This window comes from Pongo abelii, chromosome 11 (genome assembly GCF_028885655.2).
Source record: "Pongo abelii isolate AG06213 chromosome 11, NHGRI_mPonAbe1-v2.0_pri, whole genome shotgun sequence".
Lineage (NCBI taxonomy): Eukaryota > Metazoa > Chordata > Mammalia > Primates > Hominidae > Pongo > Pongo abelii.
The window spans coordinates 107,131,633-107,141,425 of record NC_071996.2 but is presented as its reverse complement, the minus strand read 5'-3'; positions in this window follow the sequence as shown (position 1 = coordinate 107,141,425).

Genomic DNA, 9,793 nt, shown 5'->3' with positions numbered 1-9,793 from the left:
CATCCCATGTTGCAGTATTCTGCAACAGGGTCCCACCAAGTCCCTGACCTTTGCATAATATACCTGCTTTGGTTGAGCATTCGAACATCTCTGAAGCTCTGTGACTCTAACAATTGAGTCTTCATTCTGCCCCTCAGCTACATCTATCCTACTGCTGGGGATCTGGGCCACTTTGAGGGTGATCACAGAGGTTCCCTGGCTCACAAACTTAGCAATAAACTGCCTCCACTCCTTAGTCTGCCAACATCCTTTTGTGGGGCATTAATGCAACTGTCTCTGTAGGCATTATTCCCTCCATATTTTTTAATATCTTGAATCACTACACCTTACTCACTACTACCCTCCACCTGAACATTTTCACAGGCCACCAGTGGTGAAACATTTAGCAATTTGTGCCAGGGACAATCTGTAGTCGCCCACTAGCCAAGGCTGTGTCCTTTTCACCTGCTGTTTGGTGGAAAAGCCAGTCCCAAATTCCCAGCTTACAGCCTGTTTCCTCTGAAAAACAAGTGCCAAAATGGGATTAAACATGCAAGGATTGTATTAGGGGAAATGTCTGTGAAATAAAATGAGGAGGGAGCTGGAAAATGCTGGGAGAGCCGTCAGACCGTTATGCAAGAATAGGCCTGATCGAGAGACGGAAGGAAGGCTGGGTGGAACCACCCCCAACTGCCACATAGTCGAGGAAGGTTCAGAAAAGCCTCCATAGAATTCTCATGCTAAAAACAGCTATCCACGGAGTCCTGCATCTCCCAGGAAGGGGCTGCCTCAGTATCCCTGACTCATTCAGTCATTGGCTGGGAACAGCCCATGGCAAGCTTGAAAGTTTTTAACCCATCCTGGCTAACACGGTGAAATCCTGTCTCTACTAAAAATACAAAAATTAGCCCGGTGTGATGGCGGGTGCCTGTAGTCCCAGCTACTCTGGAGGCTGAGGCAGGAGAAAGGCGTGAACCCGGGAGGCAGAGCTTGCAGTGAGCCGAGATGGCGCCACTGCACTCCAGCCTGGGCGACAGAGCGAGACTCCGTCTCAAAAAAAAAAAAAAAAGAAAGTTTTTAACTGCACCACAAATACAGGGATGACGTCAGAACACAGCATCTGGGGACTTTGGTCAGTTATGCTCCTTGTAGTTGGAGGTCTGGAAGCCTGGAAGTTTGTGACTTTTTTACTGTGAGCTCATCTTCACTGGAGTTGTTTACTGTTGACATTCCAGGACATTCGGGTATGGAGATGTTCTTATCAGGCAGTTTCTAGTTTGCTTCTGTTGGAGTACTATGTGTTTTACCAGATAAAAACTACTTTTTTTTTTTTTTTTTTTTTTTGAGACGGAGTCCTCCTCTGTCGCCCAGGCTGGAGTGCAGTGGCGCTGTCTCGGCTCACTGCAAGCTCCGCCTCCGGGGTCCTCGCCATTCTCCTACCTCAGCCTCCAGAGTAGCTGGGACTACAGGCGCCCGCCACCATGCCTGGCTAGTTTTTTGTATTTTTAGTAGGGACGGGGTTTCACCGTGTTAGCCAGGATGGGCTCAATCTCCTGACCTCGTGATCCACCCGCCTCGGCCTCCCAAAGTGCTGGGATTACAGGCGTGAGCCACTGTGCCCGGCCAATGGACTACTTTTAATGTGATTTCCTTGGTTTGGCTTACTACTCTATGCAGGGAGTTCTAATTCAAACCCCAAGAACTTTTGTAGTAGGCTTCCTTGCAGCCTCCCCAAACAAGACAGAGTTTTGCTAATCTCTGCTTCATGGGTAGGTACCACAGTCATTCATGGTTCCTATGTGTATGCAAGAAATGAAATTCCGTATTTCCAAATAACTAAAAGAGTGAAACTGGAATGTTCCTAACAAAAGAAATGATAAATTATTGAGATGATGAGTATCCCAATTACTCTGATTTGATCATTACATGTTGTATGTTTCTATCAAAATATCACATGTACCCCTAACTATGTAAAACTAGTATGTATCCATCATAATTTAAAAATTTTTAATTTTATTTTTTTATTTTTTTATTTTTTTATTTTTTATTTTTTTATGTTTTCTTTTTTTTTTCTTTTTTATTATTATTATTATTATTATTATTATACTTTAGGCTCTATGGTACATGTGCGCAATGTGCAGGTAAGTTACATATGTATACATGTGCCATGCTGATGCGCTGCACCCACCAACTCGTCATCTAGCATTAGGTATATCTGCCAATGCTATCCCTCCCCCCTCCCCCACCCCACAACAGTCCCCGAAGTGTGATGTTCCCCTTCCTGTGTCCATGTGTTCTCATTGTTCAATTCCCACCTATGAGTGAGAATATGCGGTGTTTGGTTTTTTGTTCTTGCGATAGTTTACTGAGAATGATGATTTCCAATTTCATCCATGTCCCTACAAAGGACATGAACTCATCATTTTTTATGGCTGCATAGTATTCCATGGTGTATATGTGCCACATTTTCTTAATCCAGTCTATCATTGTTGGACATTTGGGTTGGTTCCAAGTCTTTGCTATTGTGAATAATGCTGCAATAAACATACGTGTGCATGTGTCTTTATAGCAGCATGATTTACAGTCCTTTGGGTATATACCCAGTAATGGGATGGCTGGGTCAAATGGAATTTCTAGTTCTAGATCCCTGAGGAATCGCCACACTGACTTCCACAAGGGTTGAACTAGTTTACAGTCCCACCAACAGTGTAAAAGTGTTCCTATTTCTCCACATCCTCTCCAGCACCTGTTGTTTCCTGACTTTTTAATGATTGCCATTCTAACTGGTGTGAGATGGTATCTCATTGTGGTTTTGATTTGCATTTCTCTGATGGCCAGTGATGGTGAGCATTTTTTCATGTGTTTTATGGCTAGCCATATGCAGAAAGCTGAAACTGGATCCCTTCCTTACACCTTATACAAAAATCAATTCAAGATGGATTAAAGACTTAAATGTTAGACCTAAAACCATAAAAACCCTAGAAGAAAACCTAGGCATTACCATTCAGGACATAGGCATGGGCAAGGACTTCATGTCTAAAACACCAAAAGCAATGGCAACAAAAGCCAAAATTGACAAATGGGATCTAATTAAACTAAAGAGCTTCTGCACAGCAAAGGAAACTACCATCAGAGTGAACAGGCAACCTACAAAATGGGAGAAAATTTTCACAACCTACTCATCTGACAAAGGGCTAATATCCAGAATCTACAATGAACTCCAACAAATTTACAAGAAAAAAACAAACAACCCCATCAAAAAGTGGGCGAAGGACATGAACAGACACTTCTCAAAAGAAGACATTTATGCAGCCAAAAATTTTTAATTTTAAAAAAGAAACTGGTCCCAGGTTTTATCTTAAAATTAATTTTCAGGCCAGCCTTGGTGGCTTACGTCTGTAATCTCAGTACTTTGGGAGGCCGAGGTGGGAGGATTGTTTGAGGCCTAGAGTTCGAGACCAGGCTGGGCAACAAAGTAAGACCCTGGCCAGGAGCAGTAGCTCATACCTGTAATCCCAGCACTTTGGGAGGCCGAGGCATGCGGATCACCTGAGGTTGGGAGTTCAAGACCAGCCTGACCAACATGGAGAAACCCCTTCTCTACTAAAAATACAAAATTAGCTGGGCGTGGTGGCACATGCCTGTAATCCCAGCTACTCGGGAGGCTGAGCCAGGTGAATCACTTGAACCCGCGAGGCAGAGATTGCTGTGAGTCGAGATCATGCCATTGCACTCCAGCCTGGGCAACAAGAGTGAAACTCCGTCTCAAAAACAAAACAAAGCAAGACCCCGTTTCTACTAAATAAATAAATAAATATTTAAAAGATTAATTTCTAGCAACGGGACCATGAGTCAAAGAATGTTATGGCTTTTGATATACACGTAGAAAGTATTAGGCAAAATGCATCAGTTTACATACCCATCAGCAGCCTATAGATTTTGCAACTTTTCTAACAGACCTATCTTTTAAAAAAAACTGCTAATTAAATAAAGGCGAAAGTTTTCTCATTATTTTATTCTGTTTTTATTAATTGATTTCGGGTCATGCATTAACTGACCAAAGAACAACAGCGACCTGAGGTGCTGACCTGAGGACTGTTTAATAATAGTCCACACAATGGTCAGGATGAAGACCCAGTTTCTCCGGAGGTTGCTGTCCTCCTCTTGAATCTTCCACCACTTGCACCCTGCTCTTTGGTCAGACCAATCCTGTGAACCTATGAGGCTCTCTGAAACTGATTTTCTCCTTCTGCCTGAGCTGCCCTGTTTTTCATTAACCTGATGAAGATCTACTTTTTCCATGCAGTCTTTCCCCTCTTCCTTTTCCCTCATCTCCACCCCGGTAGATTACCAACCACTCTTCTGCCATGACTGTATCTTATAGTTACTTCTGTCAACATCAACAACACTCCATTGCCCTTGTTAATTTGCAGATCTTCTCCCCATATTCTATTCCTTAAAGTCAGGAACCACATTGGTTTTATTGTTATGCCATCAGGATTTTGAACAGTAAGTGTGCACACAGTAGATATAATAACTAAAGTGTTTCAGAATTATCTATGAGAGGGGAAAAAAAATGGCATAGCTTTACATTCATGTGTTTTTTTTTCTTTGTCTGCCCTCTTGTACTTCTTTTCTTTGGCCAATGAGCACACTCAAGTGTCTACTACCCATCTTATGTTAGCTTCCATAAGGCAACAACAAAACCTTCCTAAAAGGTTAAACGGTCTAAGCCTAAAAGGTTTCCTAAAAGCCTAAATAGTCTGAGTTCACATGTTTTGGAGGTTCCAGGCAGATATCAAAAAATCACAATGAAAACTCAAATAATCAAGCACCAAAATTTTTTTTAAATGCAGATATACAGTGTTAGATGGAAAAACATATAGATGCCATATGAGAACTTTCCATTCTAATCTAGACACACAGCCCTGCTTTTACTAGGATGCTAGCAGGAATACTGCTAAGACTCAAAGCTGCTCTTATGAATCTGTAACTTCTAAATTGCATTAGAGTTGACAGCACTTGCTGAGCCTCTGGTGTGCATGAAGAGGAGGCTTTAAATGGTTTCCTGATGTCCACGGAAAAGAGACTTTCAATGGGATTGAAATTGATTAAACAATAATAGAATGCCATTTTTAAGATTCATATGTCACAGCCTTTTTAGCTTTAGGTGAAAGCAACCTGAAGTGAAGTTATAACTTCCATGAACATATACACAACCCCGGCCATCTCCAGCAGAGAGTGCAGCAATGCTCTTTCTCTCTCATTCCCAGAGTAGAAGTAGCTTAACAAAGAGCATGGAGTATAAAAGGGAAGTCCCAAGGAGAAGGCCTTCATCCCTTTTACCACCTCTATTCTCCACAGTTCTAAGCCCTCACACTGGTCCAGAAGAAAACTAAGTCTTGTCACGTACTTGAATGTGGAACATTACTTTAACCCTAAAAATGCATGAGGAATTGGATCTGCTTGGAGGAAATCACATAAAAACATTTGTAAGCAGAAAATATGTTTAAAACATTTTAAAACATAATAACCTAGAGTTTCTGTGGCTTTGCTAAGCCAAAAGAGGGGAAAAAAAAGGAAAGAAAACATACTTCTCATTTCTAGATTTGCATCATCTGGAGTAACTGAATACATGCCCAAGAGACTTCCTTGGGTCTCAGGCTCCAATAAAGTTGAATTTAAAAGAATTTGCATCTGCTTATTTTTCCTACAGCTTATAAAGTTATGAGGGTGAGTGGAATTACATCTATAAAATAGAAGAGAGTCTTGAAGCAAAGTCTGGTCAGGAGAGAAAAGGAAGCCAGAAAGGCTGCCTAACAAAATCCCTGCTTCTCTCCTTTCACCCTACAGCCCCTCCGTCAGCAAGTACAGTTGAGTTCAAGGCACCTCCTTATTTAAGTTACTTGAGTGACTTGAGTTCCTGTTCAGTTTTGTTTGGTCCTGGAAGATGGACTAATCAGAATCGAATATAAAATCACAGGGGGTACTCACAGACTCTAGACCTACCTAAAACAAACTGAGAAGTGTTGTCACTGACTCCTACTTTCTTTACCAAGAATTATTACTCACCTGTGCACCATGTAGTCTGAACTAGAAGAAAGTACCATAATGGAAGACATTACCCATAATGTTCACAAGAGACAACAGGAAAGATGGTTGTGAACAAAACTTATGAAAGCAGATATTTATATGCCCATACGTAGTATATGGGTAATGAATTAAATGATTTTGATTTTCATTCACACAAAGATAGTGGAATAAGACTGATGCTTTGGATGTAGAAAAGAAAGATTAGATCATGATCAAAAGAAACCAGTGTAAAAGAAGATGAGGGCAGAAAAGCACTCTGTTACAAAGTTATATACCCGCAAGGAATGTGACTCATAAAACCAAATGGATCCACGAGGAGAGTATTTCTATTCATTTTTTGTTATTTTTATTACAAAATCCATGCATGTTAAGTACAGAAAATATTTTAAAAACTCATATAAACAAGAGAATTCCTATACCCATAAATAATATGTTAGCAATGATATATGTATGCATACTAAACCATGAGCAAAGGACCCTAGCAGTCTTGTTCACAGCTGATAACTCAGTGAATATCCTTTGGATGAATGAATTTAAGATGTTTTTCTATGCATATATACATATAAAATGGAGTTATCCCATACACACTATTTTGCACTTGACAGTATATGACAGACATAGTTTCATGTCGAATTATCTCCATGTCAGTATATTTCCATCAACCGTATTTGATTGCTGTGTTTTATGACATGGATGTACGATAATTTACATGAGTGATTCCTTTTCTGTCTGAGCCCACTGGTTGGAGGCATTTCCTCCTTTTTGTAGTTCATTTCTTTGTCCCTCCTTTTCCGTGAGCTCTAATAGTTAATCTCACGCTTTCATGAGCGTTTTGGTTTCCTGAAGAACTTGTTAAAAATTCAGACTCCTGAGCCCCATCCCTGGAAATCTGAATTCATTTGACTAAAGGGGATCATGGGAAACTGCATTTTTTTAGAAGATCCTAAGTGATTGGTCCACAAGAGGGTGGGAAGACCACACTGTGAGAATCACAAGCTACAGAATACTATAGGCATATTTCCACTCCTTTTCATTATTTGCAACCCTCCACCCTCTGGAAGCCCTGACCCTATTTTGAGATAAACATATAAAAATCTGCTTCCAGATCCCAGAGATGCAAAATAAAGGACTTGATGCTTACAGATTCTTCATAGAACCATAGAACAGGCCAACATATATAGTCAGTCAGAAACATGCAGGTGTCATCACATCTGCTGCTTCTGAAAACAAGCAAGCATTTGAGACAAATCAGTGACAGAGGGACACCTCCCAGGTTGTGAGAAAATTTTGTCCGCTGATAAAATTCTAACCTAATTCCAATTTTACAGAGGCTTTGGATATGTGTGTGTTCAGTTAATTAAACCTTTCCTTCAATTAGCCCACAAAAAAGTCCAGAAAGATGAGAAAGCATACTGGGAACCTCCTTCATCATTTGTCTCACTGATTTGTCCTCCCACCTTCCTGCCCCTCTACCACTGCCTCTCACCCTGGTCTGTGGCTTTGTGCTGGGAAGGGCTGCCACAGGAAGGGGGATGGAGAAGTGTCACTTACAAAGTGTCTCAGTTGAGTAAGCTCCTTTTCCACAGTCAGACTTGGAAACCCAAGGCTTATTGGAAGCCAAATAATAAACCCTGTGACCAATCAATCACTGCGTTAATTGACAAGCATGGGTAGGAACCGTAATAGCAGTGGGAAATGAGGTCCGATCCCTGTAACAAGGAACGCGATGGAGCTGGAATCATGTTCTAGCAGAAGCAGAAATCAGCCAGCTCTGGCTGCCATCATCTCTCCCCAGAGTGGCCGCAGCAGCCCTCTGATGTCTTTGCCTCCTATGAGTCCCCTCACCTCTTCTCCAGAGGCTGGTGCAAATCTGAGCATGTAAGATGTCTTCTTAAAACCCTTCCATGACTCTCCATGACATCTGGCATAGAATCCAAACACTTTAGCATAGCTATAAAAGTCCCTCAAGATCTAGCCAGTGTTTTTCTGTCTCCAGGCTCACCTCCTGCCTCTCCTCCCACAGCCCTCCCCTCACGCATCCACACACACACCTACTATGTGCTCCAGCCATAACCACACTCCGTGCAGATTCTCTGATTCACCACACTCCCTCAACTCAGAGCCTTTGCCACACACTGATTTCTCTGCTTGGAATATTCTCTATCACTCTTGCTGCTTCTCCTCCTGACAAAATTCTGCCTAATTTTTTAGGTCCTATTTTATACACTGTTCCCCCAGGAAGACTTCTTTCATCCTTATCCCTTGTAGTAGTAGTAGGTTGAATAATGGCTACCCAGAGATATTATGTCCTAATCCCTGGAACTTGAAAATGTTACCTTACTTGGAGAAAGTGTCTTTGCAGATGTAACTGAGTTAAGGATCTTGAGATGAGAAGATTACCCTGGATTATTTGGGTGGATCCTGGATGCCATCATAAATGTCCTTATAAAATAGAGGAAACTGAAGATCATATAGAAACATACAAGGCAGAAGGTGATGTGGAGTCAGACGCAGAGACTGGAATGATGCAGCCACAAACCCAGAAATGCCAGGGAGCCACCAGAAGCTGGAAGAAGCAAGGCACTGATTCTCCCCTAGAGTCCCCAAACGGAGTGTGGTCCTGCCAGATTTCTAGCCTCCAGGACCTTGAGAGAATAAACTTCTGTTGCTTTAAGCCACCAAGTTTGTAGCAATTGGTTACAACAGCCTCAAGAAACTAATATGCCCTCCAACCTGGAAGAGTTTTCTCTTTCCCTCTTTTCCCAGGGTACTTACAGCACTGAACTATTATCACCTATTTACTTGACTTCAGACTCCACGAGATTAGAATTAGGAGCACTGTCTGCTCTGATCCCCACGGTATCCTCAGTGCCCAGCACAGGGCCTTTCACACAGGAGAGGCTCAATAAGTAACTGTAGAATCAATAGATGGATGAATGAATAATGGAATGAATGCATGCATGCAGAGGGAAAGCTTTGCTTAGAGTGATAAAACAGGGATACCTAGTAACTATTATTTGAAAGGCTGTTATTTAGAGAGGGAGAGGAAATACAAATGTATTGAATGTCTACTGTATCAGCCACTATGCCAGATGACTAATGTCCATTATCTCATTAATACAACATTTTTTTTTGAGACAGAGTTTTGCTCTTGTCACCCAGGCTGGAGTGCAATGGCGCAATCTCTTGGCTTACTGCAATCTCTGCCTCCTGGGTTCAAGTGATTCTCCCACCTCAGCCTCCTGAGTGCTGGGACTACAGGCGCCCGCAACCACGCCTGGCTAATTTTCTATTTTTAGTGGAGATGTGGTTTCACCATATTGGCCAAGCTGGTCTCGAACTCCTGACCTCAGGTGATCTGCCCACCTCAACCTCCCAAAGTGCTGGGATTACAGGCATGAGCCACCGTGCCCAGCCAATACTCACAACCTTCTTAAGGAGTAGTTATTATTGTCCTGGTTTTACAGAAGAAGAAGAAGTAGGCTCAAGAAATTAGGTTATTCACTCATGGTCACATAGGAAGAAACAGACATCTGTGAGGGCCCTGGGGTTGTAATGAGACCCACAGGATGGAAGCCACAGGGGAGGCGGAGTGCAATTTAGAAAGATGCTCTTTGTATTAATAACTAGAGCCATCCAACAATGAAACAGGTTGTAGAAATCTAGCAAAGGATTAGTAACCTACAGTCCATGTACCAAAACAGAAGTGGAAGTTGGCAAA